This window comes from Chiloscyllium punctatum, chromosome 35, assembly GCF_047496795.1.
Source record: "Chiloscyllium punctatum isolate Juve2018m chromosome 35, sChiPun1.3, whole genome shotgun sequence".
Lineage (NCBI taxonomy): Eukaryota > Metazoa > Chordata > Chondrichthyes > Orectolobiformes > Hemiscylliidae > Chiloscyllium > Chiloscyllium punctatum.
The window spans coordinates 74,522,610-74,536,589 of NC_092773.1; the positions used below are offsets into that span (position 1 = coordinate 74,522,610).

Consider the following 13,980-nt stretch of genomic DNA (forward strand, 5'->3'; position numbering starts at 1 on the left):
GCCAAACATAACGGAAAGAGGCTTATCTTGTGGGCTGCCCATCTCCACCTCAGCCTTTCCCTGTCAGTCACCCCGCTGTTCAGCCTCCAGGGCCGGTTGAAGCTGTCTGTGTTGGTATTGTCTCGCCCACTAGTCCATTGCTCTGCAAACAAAGGACCCACCAGATCTACAACTGCTTGCACTCTTACGCGACCTCTTCCTCTTCATCTTCTGCGACCTCCACCTCTGCCTCTCTCTCTTCCTGCAGCACTTCCCTCCAATGGCTGGGTGATAATTTGCATCATAGTAAGCTAAGCTTTATGTGCTTGCGGTTCCATTTTCAGCTTCCGTTTATCCTTCTCTTCTGAAAGCAATTTTCCAGCATGTATCGCATGTTGTTCTATCAAATTCAGCTTTCCCGTGTCCCAGGTGGTACATGTGTCTTTTACCTGTTTTCGTTATTTCATCCTTCATTCCATTGATAAAGCTGTTATTCAGGTGTGCCTCATACGGCATGATTTATGTCGCTGTTATGTCGTCAGATGCTCTCACTCCACACCGGGTGTTATGGACTTCAGTGAGGCGCTTAAGGTCCTGGGACTCTGTCTCACCTTCCCGTTATTTACAATTTGCTAATTTGGTGATGTCCATTCGCATTGGGAATGCCTCCCTTAAGGCGGTTGCAAGCGCTGCAACAAAAGCATTAAAGTGTCCGTTCTGCTCCGGTTGTGTGTTGGCTACTCTGGCATGAATGTTTGCGGCTGGCCAGTTATGCTCGATTTTAGTGACATCGGCACCTAGTTTTAATATCAGGAAACGTCTCATCTCATGTGACATGGGACTCAACTCAGTATAGAACTTTGTCACTACTTTGGCGAACTTATTGCCTCCAAACTCGCTTGAGTCAGGCAACTGCCCATCGGCAAATTCCAGATCCTTCATAGTCCATGGCCGGTTCATCAACACTGGACACCGTTCTGGACCTGCAACGTCTAACATTGGAGCTTGCAGAACTGCCTGATTAGTTGATCATTCGCCAGTACCCTCCCTGTCTGACTCACCATCTATCAGAGGTTGATCGCGAAGAGGCCCTTTCCTTCTTGGAGTGGTCATCCTTCATTTGGGCTTGTTACTTCAATTGGTTACAGGTATGGTGTCCGATCGTTGATCCAGCAGACCCTGAGGCAGCTTCATTATGTTGTTTTCTGTGCGCGTCTGCGTGTGCGCTGGTGTTTGTACATGTACTTGACCTATCACATAATTGAGATTTCCTTTCCCTATGTCAGCCTCAGCCTTACATGTTATCCAATTCACAGGTTCAATTTTCCCTTCCTTTCTCCTTTTCTCTCTCCTCCAACCTCCACCTCAATATTTCCAGCTATCTATTACTAAAACTTCCTCCCTCTGGTAAAGTACATTCCTTGATCCACAATTCTAACTGCTTTACAGACACTGGGCCGTCATTATTGAGCATGTATTGTATTTTTGGGTGGCCATTTCAAGCACTGTGTGGACTCTCCTTTTGTTTGCTCTTGCCGGAGGCAGATTTTAGTTTAACTGGAAAAGTGTTCAACTCTCTCTCTCTCACGCGGTACCATGATCATTTCCCTTTGCCTTGCTTACTTACCTCCGGAGAACACCTCTCGCATTGGACACGTCCGCCTCAATGCCTTAGTTTTCCTAAACCAAAAAAACCAAGTATCCAGTACGTCTTTGGTGAGTCCAACTCAGCCAGTGGTGGCTCCAAGTCTAAACCCACCCTGACCTGTTTGTAATTTTTATTAATGACTTAGATGAGGGAGTCGAAGGGTGGGTCAGTAAATTTGCAGATGATACAAAGATAGGTGGAGTTGTGGACAGTGAGGAGGGCTGTTGTCGGCTGCAGAGAGACTTAGATATGATGCAGAGCTGGGCTGAGGAGTGGCAGATGGAGTTCAACCCTGCCAAGTGTGAAGTTGTCCATTTTGGAAGAACAAATAAGAATGCGGAATACAGGGTTAATGGTAGGGTTCTTGGTCAGGTGGAGGAACAGAGGGATCTTGGGGTCTATGTACATAGATCTTTGAAGGTTGCCACTCAGGTGGATAGAGTTTGTAAGAAGGCCTATGGAGTATTATCGTTCATTAGCAGAGGGATTGAATTCAAGAGTCGTGAGGTGATGTTGCAGCTGTACAGGACTTTGGTTAGGCCACATTTGGAGTACTGTGTGCAGTTCTGGTCGCCTCACTTTAGGAAAGATGTGGAAGCTTTGGAGAGGGTGCAGAGAAGATTTACCAGGATGTTGCCTGGAATGGAGAGTAGGTCGTACGAGGATAGGTTGAGAGTTCTCGGCCTTTTCTCGTTGGAACGGCGAAGGATGAGGGGTGACTTGATAGAGGTTTATAAGATGATCAGAGGAATAGATAGAGTAGACAGTCAGAAACTTTTTCCCCGGGTACAACAGAGTGTTACAAGGGGACATAAATTTAAGGTGAAGGGTGGAAGGTATAGGGGAGATGTCAGGGGTGGGTTCTTCACCCAGAGAGTGGTGGGGGCATGGAATGCGCTGCCCGTGGGAGTGGTAGAGTCAGATTCATTGGCGACCTTTAAGCGGCATTTGGATAGGTACATGGATGGGTGCTTAATCTAGGATAGAAGTTCGGCACAACATCGTGGGCCGAAGGGCCTGTTCTGTGCTGTATTGTTCTATGTTCTATGTTCTATGTTCTATGTGCTGTCTCTGAAACACTTTCGAAGCGGCAATCCCCTTCCCTTGGGTTTTGCTCTAATACCACGCGAGAGTTCACTGAAGCATGTTCCTGCTGTATTTATTCTATTAGAATGAGTCTCCGGAGGATTACTTAAGCCACGATTCCTACTCCAACTCTGTTGGATTCGCTTGGGCGATCGACCGATTCCCAGCCCTCTCACGCATAAGGGCCAATTCAGCGCTCGATATGAAGCGAAACACCTTCAAGGCACTGCCAACTACGCCTCGTGGGAATCTTCAGAATCCCATCCAGACGCCTGGTCCCGGGACGAGTCCCCAAGTTTACTGTCGTGAAAATTAACTCGACTTGACTCAACTGTTGGCAAGAGCAAAGAAAGGAGCTATATTTCAATTCTGCAGATTTGACCCCTGTCCATTCATCTCGATGCCTCAATGTAAGGGTTATCTGGGTATTCTTCAGATACTTGCCTCAAATGTGTTTTTTATCACACACTCAATGGCAAAGACTAGGAAAACACTAGTTGTTATTCGATCATTCCCTGGTCTTGGACATAAAAGTTCTGCTTGCACTGAGTTCGACAGTTGCAAGGTCGAGTTGTTTGTTTCTCAAACTGATATAGAGACAAACTGGCTGTAAAACTCTTCAAAGTATTGTTTTTAAAGCTCAGCACAACATGAAATGTTAGAAAAACATTCTCTTTCAAATTTATTGCAAATGGATAATTTTCCATTACAGTCAGAGGATTCATGAGTACACAGCGATAGATGTCATCGATATGGACTTCAGAGAGGCGTTGGAGAAGGTTTCCCATGGGACATTGATTAGCAAGGTTAGATCTGAAGGCATACTGGGAGCACTAGCCATTTGGATACAGAACAGGCTGAACGGTAGAAGGCAGAGGATGGTGGTGGAGTGTTGCATTTCAGACTGGAGGCCTGTGACCAGTGGAGTGCCAAAAGGATCGGTGCTGGGTCCTCTAATTTTCTGCATTTATATAAATGATTCGGCTGTGAGCCCAAGAGGCGGAGTCAGTAAGTTTGCAGATGACACCAAAATTGGAGGATTAGTGGGCAGCAAAGAAGGTTACCACAGATTACAGCAGGATCTTGATCAGATGGGCCATAATGCGAGCATAATGCGTAGCCATGGGCAGATACTATTATCAAAGTTGGTGAACAGGTTTCTGCGTTTGTAATTCCATCCAGCCGATACCCGTTTAAAGTGATGCACGTTCGACTGAAGAACAACAGGTTAGGCAGCATCCAAGGAACAGGAGAAACGACGTTTCGGGCACAAGCCTTTCTTCAGGAATCATGCCCGAAACGTCGATTCTCCTGTTCCTTGGATGCTGCCTGACCTGCTGCGCTTTTCCAGCAACACATTTTTAACTTAGATCTCCAGCATCTGCAGTCCTCACTTTCTCCCCGACTGAAGAACAAGCCCACCACAGTCCAAAGACACATGTACAGAGTTGTGGGTGGGTTGACAAACTGTGCAGTGTATTTGGACGATGTCATGATCTTTAGCAATTCAAGGAATGATCACAAAAGACTGTTGGCAGAGCTCTTTGAACGACCACGAGAAGCAAAACTGATGCTAAACATGAATAAAACAGAATTCACGAAAGAGGTGACGTTCTTGGGATGTAAGATCGGTCATGGAAGGTCGATTCCCGCCGGAACGTAAAGGCGAAGGCGACAGAGGAATTTGCATGATCAACTTCGAACAAAGAGTTTCTTCAATTCTTCAGACTCAGCGGAGTCTGCCAGAAGTCGGTTCCAAACTATATTCGTTTAGTGGCACCGTTAACCGATTTGCTGAATAAGAATACAACATTTCAGTGGACAGTACCACGCCAGGAGGCATTCGACCATTTGAAGTCGATATTAACCACCAAACCAGTTGTACCTACACCAAACTTCTCAAAAGCGTTTAAAGTCGCCATCGATGGTAGTGACGTTTGAGTTGGAGCTGTACTTCAACAGGAAAAATAAGCATGGGATTGAACTGCCAGTTGGTTACTTTTCAAAGAAAATCAACATCTACCAGAGGAAATGCTCCATAATCGAAAAAGGACTATTGAGTTTGGTACTGGCTTTACAAATTTAATGTATATGCCCGAACAATGGTTAAGAAACGGTTATGTACACTGACCACAATCCGCTAAAACGTTTATATATAAGAATATGATACTATTTCATTGGATTCTAACGGTAGAGAATTTCAATATATAAATCGTATATGCTACGTGTCTGTCGAATGTATTCACAGACAGGTTATTGCAGATTAAACTTATGGCATTGCGATTAGATTTGTCTTTATTTAATGTTTTATGTGTGTATATAGGAAAAGGTTAAGGCGATATTATACGAAATTTATCGCTATGCCAGGGTAAAGTATTTTAAAAATAAATTGAAAACATATGTTTATTATGATGGTTCATTTTTCCTGAATAGACGAGGTGCTGTAAACATATTGGTGCATGGCTAAGACTGTTGAAAGCAGCAGAATAACCAGACACTGCAGCAAGTGTTTTCAAGAATACAAAAGCGTAATACTGGATCGAACAACTCAATTAGTTCATTGCCTAGAGCCATAAACATTTCGAGTTGACCACTCAGTTTAAATATTATCCAGAATAAAATATTAATTTCAATTCAAATTTGAATTGTGTCCATTGAAAAGCTTAAAAAGGAATGACACAATCAGATGCTCTGGGGTATGATACGGGTGACATTGAACAGATGAGAGGAGGACTGCCAAGTCCTGCATGCAACAATCTTCTTGAAAAAATGTATCTCTTAAAAATACCTTTTCGATCGGTTACATGTGACACAGAATTTCCTAACAAGGAAAAAGAAGACACAGGAAGATCCGAAGAAAAGAACCGACAGCTGCCTGGCTTTGAGAAAAGAAGAGCTGTTTTGTTAAAAATAATTGGGAGTTTTATCTGGATAGCATTATCGAGGGGACGTCACAATGGGTAATTAGATATACATTGTCAATCGTGGTTTGTTAATTTATTACTCTTTTACTTTCGAAATAAAGTTCTTAATTTTTACTTTGCGCAGTTCTTGGCCAATCAAACTTTTGCAGATTACTGTACGGCATAAATCGTTTCTGTGTTTTATATGAAGCAGGAGGGTTTACCGTGTGTCGTAACGAGTCTAAACAAATTTGGCAATGCAAGTGTACATCTGTTCAGTTCTTTAAGTGCACTGGAGGTTTGCACCATTCGTGACCTGAATGAAGTGATTCTCTCCGCCGTGATCTGAATCCCCAAAAAGTAAAGTGGAAAGCAAACTCCGCCCTCCACCATAGTTGGCAGGATTCGAACCTGCGTGGGAATGCCCCAATGGATTTCAAGTCCACCGCCTTAACCACTCGGCCACAACTACATAAGGACATGCCCTTACTGTTGAATTAATCATTTCCAGGTCTTTGTCTCTGGTGAGCTCAGCAGTTATGAATCATTGTTTGGTTTATTTGAATTCAAAAACCACAGCTTTCAAATCGATGAAATGTCGGGACAAAGTGGGTCTGGGTGTTCTACCCCGAGAGGTGGAATCGATATTCAGCTTAAAAGAAAGCGGAAATTGCAGGAAAGTACTCAGCAGGTCGAGCAGGATCTGGGCTGGGAAAGGGCGGTTCAACGTTTCAGAACTTCTTCAGAAGTTGTTCGAACTCCGCTTTCTCCCAGTAGTACTGGCAAACCCCAGTCTGTACCCAGCGTTTTCTATTTTTGTTTCAGATTCTGAAAATCCAAGTTCCTTTACACTAGCCATTAAAACAATACAGAAATTCCATTCTGGTTCCGGATTGGATTCCTGTTTGGGGAACATTTTCCTGACCACACTAAAAAACCCGGAGCTGTGCAGGAAAGAAAACAAATGAAGTATGAGCCATGAGAGATCCGACCCTGGGTGGTCCCAAACCACCGACTGTTCGGTTAATGGATGAACGTGTTGAACAATTACGCAACAAAGACGGGTGGGCTGACTCGTTGTACGATCCATGAAACAGGCTTTTCACGAAGTCAAACTTCAGCCTGCCCTTCCCGAAGCGATTGTTATCCTCAATCAGTTTTATTTTTCCAAAATAAATCCTGGGACATTCACTGTAATGACATGGCAACGGTTCTGCATCCTCTGCAAACACATTCATGTCACAGGAACCAACTTTTCTACAACAGCAGGCTGGCTGTCTTCGAGCATTTTTCGTAACTTGTGTGTTCCCGAATTTTCTCGTGATTCTGTAACCGTGGTTAGTTAATAATGATGGGGGAGGGCGCATTGCGGATGGGCGGTTTGGTGTTCTGGAGGAAATGTTGCTACCGATTAGCGTCAGTTTCCAGAGGACTGGGACTGAAAGTATTTACTGAAAAACGACATTTGTGTAGAATACATAGAGCCTAATCTCAGGTGAACTGTTAATCATTTGACACACAGATGAGAAGGATTTTCTCTCTTTCAGAGGATAGCAAATCTGCAGAATTCTTCCCAATAGAGAGCTGTCAAGGCTGGGTATGAACAAGACTGAGATGGCGAGCCAATTAGTCACTTGGGAATACAGGGAAACGGGGATAAGGCGGAACTTTGCAGTTGAGATTTAACCAAGTCAGACATGATCTTATTAAAAGGTGGAGACGACCTGATGGTCTGAATAGCTTCCATCTGTTCCAATGTCTTGTCTGTCACTTGAGAACTGCGAAAGACCATTGTGAAGAAAGAAATAGCAGGACATTGGAAAAAAGTTGATTGGAGACAAACCGAGTCAACATCATTAGTTGAAAGGAAAAACACACTTGACAACTTTGTCAGAGTTCTTTGATAATATTACATGCCGAGTTGATCAATTTTTGTTCGGCATTCCATAAGGGACCATATCAAATGCCATTACACAAGGTAGGAGTTCACGGTGTTAAGTATAAAAAAAGGGCAGGCTTGTCCGTTGTTTACGTAATGGAACACACAAAATCTGGATTATTGGGTATATGTTAAGTTGCAAAGATGTAATTACTCAAGTGTTCGAAAGATCACTCATAGGACTTCAATGATTTATATCTGAATTCATGACTTGTACGAATTGGCTGAGTGAAATGTGTCCAGTTTTACTGACGATACACAATCGGTGGGAGAGCATGTTGTGATGAGGACAGCGGAATCTGGAAATGGATAGACACAGGTTCAGTGGGTGGGCAAAATCCTTGAAGGTGCAATTTCATGTCGGGCGTTTGAGGTCATGCATTTGGTAGGAAGATTCAAAAGACTGACTGCAATTAAAATCAAGAGAAACTCCAAAAAAGTGCGTTTCGGAGGAGTCTGGGTGCCCTTGTGCATGAAACAAACAATGGTTCGTGACAGACTGATTTTTTTCTGCTAAAAATAATGTTCTTTCGTAATGCTCACAATGAAAGAGATGATATCCCTGGGAATAACTGAAATGAAGGAGCCTGCAAATTAATCGAAAACCAAGATATGTGTCGTGCTGTTCTTGGGACATAGCTGTTGTATTGTTTACTGGTCTCTAAACTTTATTGAAAATGGAGTCAGGAAAGGGAGAGTGGAATTTAAGGGCACCCATGATTAATAGGGGAAAGTGAGTAGTGCAGATGCTAGGGATTAGAGTCAATAATGTGGTGCTGGAAAAGCACAGCATGTCAGGCAGCATCTGAGGAGCAGGAAAACCACGATTCATGCAAAAGCCTTTCATCAGGAATTTGGTTGGAAGCCTCGAGTGTGGATATATAAATGTGAGATGATGGGGCTGGGCTGAAGGTAACTGAGATAGCAATAGGTGCACGGGGGAGGGTGTAATGTTGATAGTTTGTAGGGGAGGGTGATCTACATGGTTGGGAAGGAAATGGGAAAAATGGGACAGCTCATAAGGACGGTGCTGAACTGGAAGTTTTCAAGTGTAGTAAGGTGGGGGAGGGGAAATGTGGAAACTGGTGCAACCCCTTTGATGCCATGGGGTTGGAGGTTACCGAAGTGGAGATTTGGCTTCAGAACATAGAACAATACAAAGCAGCACAGACCCTTTGGCTTTCGACGTTGCGTCGACCTGTGAGTATTTCTCAACTCATCCCCCCATACTATCCCATCATCATCCATGTGGTTATGCAAGAATTGTTTACATCTCCCTAATGTGGCTGAGCTATCCACATCGACAGGCAGGGCATTCCACGCCCTTACCACTCTCTGAGCAAAGAACCTGCCTGTGACATCTGGCTTAAATCTATAACCCCTCAATTTGTATTTATGGCCACCCATTCAAGCTGACATCATCATCCTAAGAAAAAGACTTCCACTGTTTACCCTATCGAATCCTCTTATCATCTTGTAACTCTGTATCAAATCCGCTCTTAGCCTTCTTCTTTGCAATGAGAACAGACCCAAGTCTCTCAGATGTTCCTCATAAGACTTTCCCTCCGGAACAGGAAATATCCTGTTTAATCTCGACTGCAACTTTTCCAATGGTTTCACATCCTTCCTGGAATGGCGCGACCAGGCAGCACAAAATATTCCAATTGGAGCCACACAAGTGTTTTGTATAGTTGCAGCTTTGCATTATGGCTCAGGAACACAATCCTCTCCCAATGAAACTTAACACAACGTATGCCTTCTTAACAGCACTATCGACCTGGCTGGAAACTTTTCAGAATCTATGTACATGGACTCCAAAATCCCGCTGCACATCCACATTACCAAGAATCTTTCAATTAACTCAGTTTTCTGCCTTCCTACTGATGTTCCCAAAGTAAATCACCTCAAATGTAGATGCAATGAACTCTATTTGCGTCCTCGAAGACCAATTCTGCAGTTTATCCGACCTCCCCAGCAAACTGCAAAATTTTTCCACACTGTCCACTACTCCACCAACTTTAGTGTTATCTACAAGCTTACTAACCCATCCACCTATGCCTGCGTTTTAGTCATTTATGAAAACGGCAAACAGCAGTGGTCCCAAAAACGATCTTTGTGCCACACCACTCGTAACCGGACTCCAGTCTGAATATTTTCCATTAGTCACCACGTGCTGCATTCTAACAGAAAGCCAGTTTCTAATCCAAACTGCGAAATCATCGTCAATCCCATGCCTCCGCATTTTCTCCAACAACCTAACATGTGGAATCTTATCAAAGGTTTTACAGACGTCCATGTACTCCACGTCAAGTGCCCTACCCTGATCCACATGTTTGGTCACCTTCTCAAAAAACTCACGAAAACATGTTGACCATCTGAAATCAAATTGTTGTTTGCTGAATGATTGTCAATCCTATCTCTCATAATCCTTTACATAATTTATTCATACAACAGACGTAAGACGCATTGATCTATGATTACTTGGGTCATCTGTATTACCCTTCCTGAACAAGGGAACAACTTCTCTCTATCCTCCAATCTTCGAGTGATATTCTTGTCGACAATAACGAAATAAAGATCAAAGGCAAAGGCTCTGCAATCTCCTCCCTGGCTTCCCAGGAAATCCTTGGATAGATCCCATCCGACCCAGGGGACTGACTTGTTTTTACACCTTCCAGAATTGTTAACAAGTCCTCCTTGTTCACCTCAGTCCCATCTAGTCCAGTAGCCTGTATCTTAGATTCTCCTTGACAACGTTGATCTAATTCAATATGAATACTAACGAAAGTTATTCATTTGGTGCCTTCCTATCTCCTCTGACTCCACACACAATTCCTCACTACTATCTTTGATTGGTCCTAATCTTACTCTCGTCATTGTTTTATTCCCCATATACACGTAGAAAGCATTAGGGTTTTCTAGGATTCAATCTGCAAGCGACTTCTCATGTCCTCCCCTGGCTCTGCTGGACTCTCTGTTCAGGTCTTTCCTAACTAACTTGTAACTCTCAATCGCTCTAACTGAGCCTTCACGTCAAATCCGAACATAAGCCTCCTTCTTTTTCTTGACATGAACTTCAACTTCTTTAGTAAACCACGTCTGCTTTGCTCGACAACTTCCTTCATGCCTGACAGGTACATACTCATCAAGTACGTGCAACAGCAGTTCCTTGTGTAAGTTCCACATTTCAATTGTGGTCATCCCATCCGTTTCCATCCACATCCTGTGCATAATAAGTCTTGCCAAATCGCATCATAATTGCCTTTCCGTCAGCCATAAGACTTTCCCTACAGTTTGTAACTATCCCTTTCTATTGCTGAAGTAAACATAACCGAATTGTGTTTGCAATCACCTCCATCCAAATCTAACCCCTGGCCTGTCCATTACCTTTTACCAAATCCAATGTCACCTGTGACTGTTAGTAAGAGCCAGTCTGGCCGCAAGTTTTAGACCTGTGTTGATGATGAGACAGGAATTCATCAAAGTTGATAGGGACAAATAGTTTTTCAGCTCATCTCCCTCTGTTTCATGAACTCCCAGGAGATTATTATCATTTGGCGCAGGAATTCACCGATGATATCTTTGGTTGCTTCAAATCTTTGGAACACTGTGCAAGAGAGTAAAATAGTGCACCAGGTCCAGGCTCCAATGAGAGATCCAAGACAGCATCTATTTTCGGAGTGCCAGAACCGACGGAACGGTGCTTTCCCTTTCCAATGCAAAAGGTTTGTGCTGAAAGAGCGGCGCTTTTGGAGTATCAGTGTTGTTGGAGCTGACGCTGTCTGAGCATCAGTACTGAGGATGCAGATACACTCAGATGGTTCTTGCTGAAGGACCGGTTACTGTAACAGGATCAATGCTGAGGGAGTGGGCACTGTCAGAGGGTTAGTGTTGAGGGAGCAGGTTCTGTTGGAGTGTCAGTACTGAGCGAGAGGGTACTGTCACAGGGTCAGTGCTGAGTAAGTACCATCGTCGCCCGTTCCGTGTTGTGTGAGAGAGCGCTGTCGGAGTGATAGTGCTAAGGGATTGTATATAAAATACTTCATGCTAATATATCCACAAAAAAACATCAAATGGCAGCTGGATAAGCAAACTGTCCATCAAATCATTCAATGGCAAGTCCGGACATAAATACATTATCAAAAACCTCTCTCATGTTTGAGGACACAAGCATTCTGCCTGTCTTTGCCACACATACGCTGCCTGTCTGGTCACATACATCATTCCTGTTTTTGGCTCACAGCCTCACCATGTTTTTAACCCACATTCTCCCACTCTCCGTCTCTCATCCCCTCCTTGTCTGCGTCACACACACCTTCATTGCATGGAACAAACTCGAAGTCTGCCAGTATTGGAGTAGACTTCAGTTTATCCATTCCCAGGGATATGATGGGGTAAAAATGGTTCGAAGTGGGAGCTATCCACTTTCCACTGACCCAGCCCCAATCCCAGCTGTTTGTCTGAACTGAGGGCAGATAGCAGCGAGATATGACAGAGAGAGAGTGAGAGAGAGAGACATAGAAATTGAAAGCACAGAATCAGATGCTTCAGACCAACTTGTCCACGCTGACAATATATCATTAATAACTCTCATCTCATCTGTCAGCATTTGACACATAACTCTCTCAATCCTTCCTACTCATTTACCAATCCTAATGCATTATAAACTTTGTACTTCTACCAGTCTCTCCATCTCCCTCTGCCAAATCATTCTATACTTGCACGACTCTCTATGAATAATGCTGTGTGTGGGGGGAAAGGATACTCTCAGGCGTCCAAGCTGCTGAGGCACCTGTGGGTTCACATCGGGGAGAAGCCATTCATTCATTCCTCGTGTTGGAAGCAATTCAACCAATCATCCGACCTGCTGAGACATCCTGGCAGCTGTGCAGATGATAAATGTTTTAGTAACACTGACGACATCTGTTAATTTTATCCAATGATAAGTAAACGTATTCGTGAGTGGAGAATATATAACTAGACATGAACTGACAGAGTCAGGAGGGACAGATATGAAATGCTTCAATCCTTCATTAAAACTATACGATGTAAAGATTGATTTCCGTTTCTTCCTTCACCATGAAAGCCTTTTTTCTTTAATGCAGGACGAAAAATTAGAGGCAGAAGTATTTCCTTAACTTTCCATTGCGGCAAAGTAATGCAGGATAATCAGTTAATTTTCATCTGTTACCGTTAGCTTTGGCAGGCTGAATAACCTGCATTAAAAACAGTTCCTCAAAAACAGTGACCATCAAGTGTACACTAAAGATTATTGGACAGAGCATCGTGGAGGTCGGTGTCCAGTGAACGTCCTTAGGGATTGGTTAGGGGAGATCTGAGGTAGAAGAGAGGTGAGGTAGTAATTTTGCCGATGACATGAAGGTTGGTGGAATTGTCGATAGTGTATTCGGCTGTTGTGGATTGCAATGGAACATTGCGAGGTTGCACAACTGGGCTGATATGTGGCAGATGGAGTTAAACCCGAACAAGTGTGAAAGTGCGAATTTCAATGCAGAATACAGGGTTAAAGGGTTCCTGAAAGTGTGGAGGAGCAGAGGAATCTTGCGTCGTATTGGCTGCATTTAGAACAAGTGTCAGGCGCTGATCAATCCCAATAACCAAGCAAGTTAAAATCTACCAAGGAGCTTCCAGTTGAGTGACAATCAAAATGAAATAACTCGTTTCTGATGTACTTCAGGAGAACCTTCGAATGTAGTATCCACCCAGGTTACAGTCAAAGTCGAGAAAGTTGAGATGATTTGAACAAGTTGATATGCTTCTTTGGAGATATTTCGATTGCTCGCCAATAAATTGTGTTTTCGGAAGGTACAGTTGATAATCTCTTCACGACCAATCAGAGCAGGCCCACGTAGACAGACGTTGTGGCAAACATTCATTTTAATGACTGCACCTGGAATTTCGTATATACCACGATGTTTAGCTTTCAGTAAAGGTGCTGATATGATGTGTTATATGTGAAATAAACAACGTGTGAATTCACTGTGAAGCTACACTGGAGTGGGTCCTAAATAAATGTTATTCTTTGCGGAACGCCCGGACATGTAATGATTTATGTGTCCCCGAGAATCGGGCTGCATTTTGACATCATCCATACAGTGACACTTTCTCCCGTAGGGAACTATCTTTAACCAGTCAGGAGAGAATTCATTCTCAAAGGGAATGGGCAGGAATGTAGCGAGGATCATCAGGAAGAGTCTGCACACTTTGATTGGGATGATTAAGAACAATCCACAATTCGGACACAAGTTAATAAATAGGTTGGAAAACTTTACACCAATGTTTAATCTGTTGCTTGAAACTCATGCATCTGTGTATGATTATTTTATAAACTCACAGCACTTCTCAAGAGAAGGACGGTCGAGTCGATCTGACCACAGCAGTTAAAGATGGGGATTCTTCAACTC

At 43.4% G+C, this 13,980-nt stretch overlaps 1 non-coding gene across 1 annotated transcript; it reads right to left on the reverse strand.

Moving 5' to 3' along the window:
* Positions 1-6,006: 6,006 nt before the first annotated feature.
* trnas-uga (transfer RNA serine (anticodon UGA)) lies at positions 6,007-6,088 on the reverse strand. The gene has a single exon. It is a non-coding gene; the product is annotated as a tRNA-Ser (tRNA).
* Positions 6,089-13,980: the final 7,892 nt, after the last annotated feature.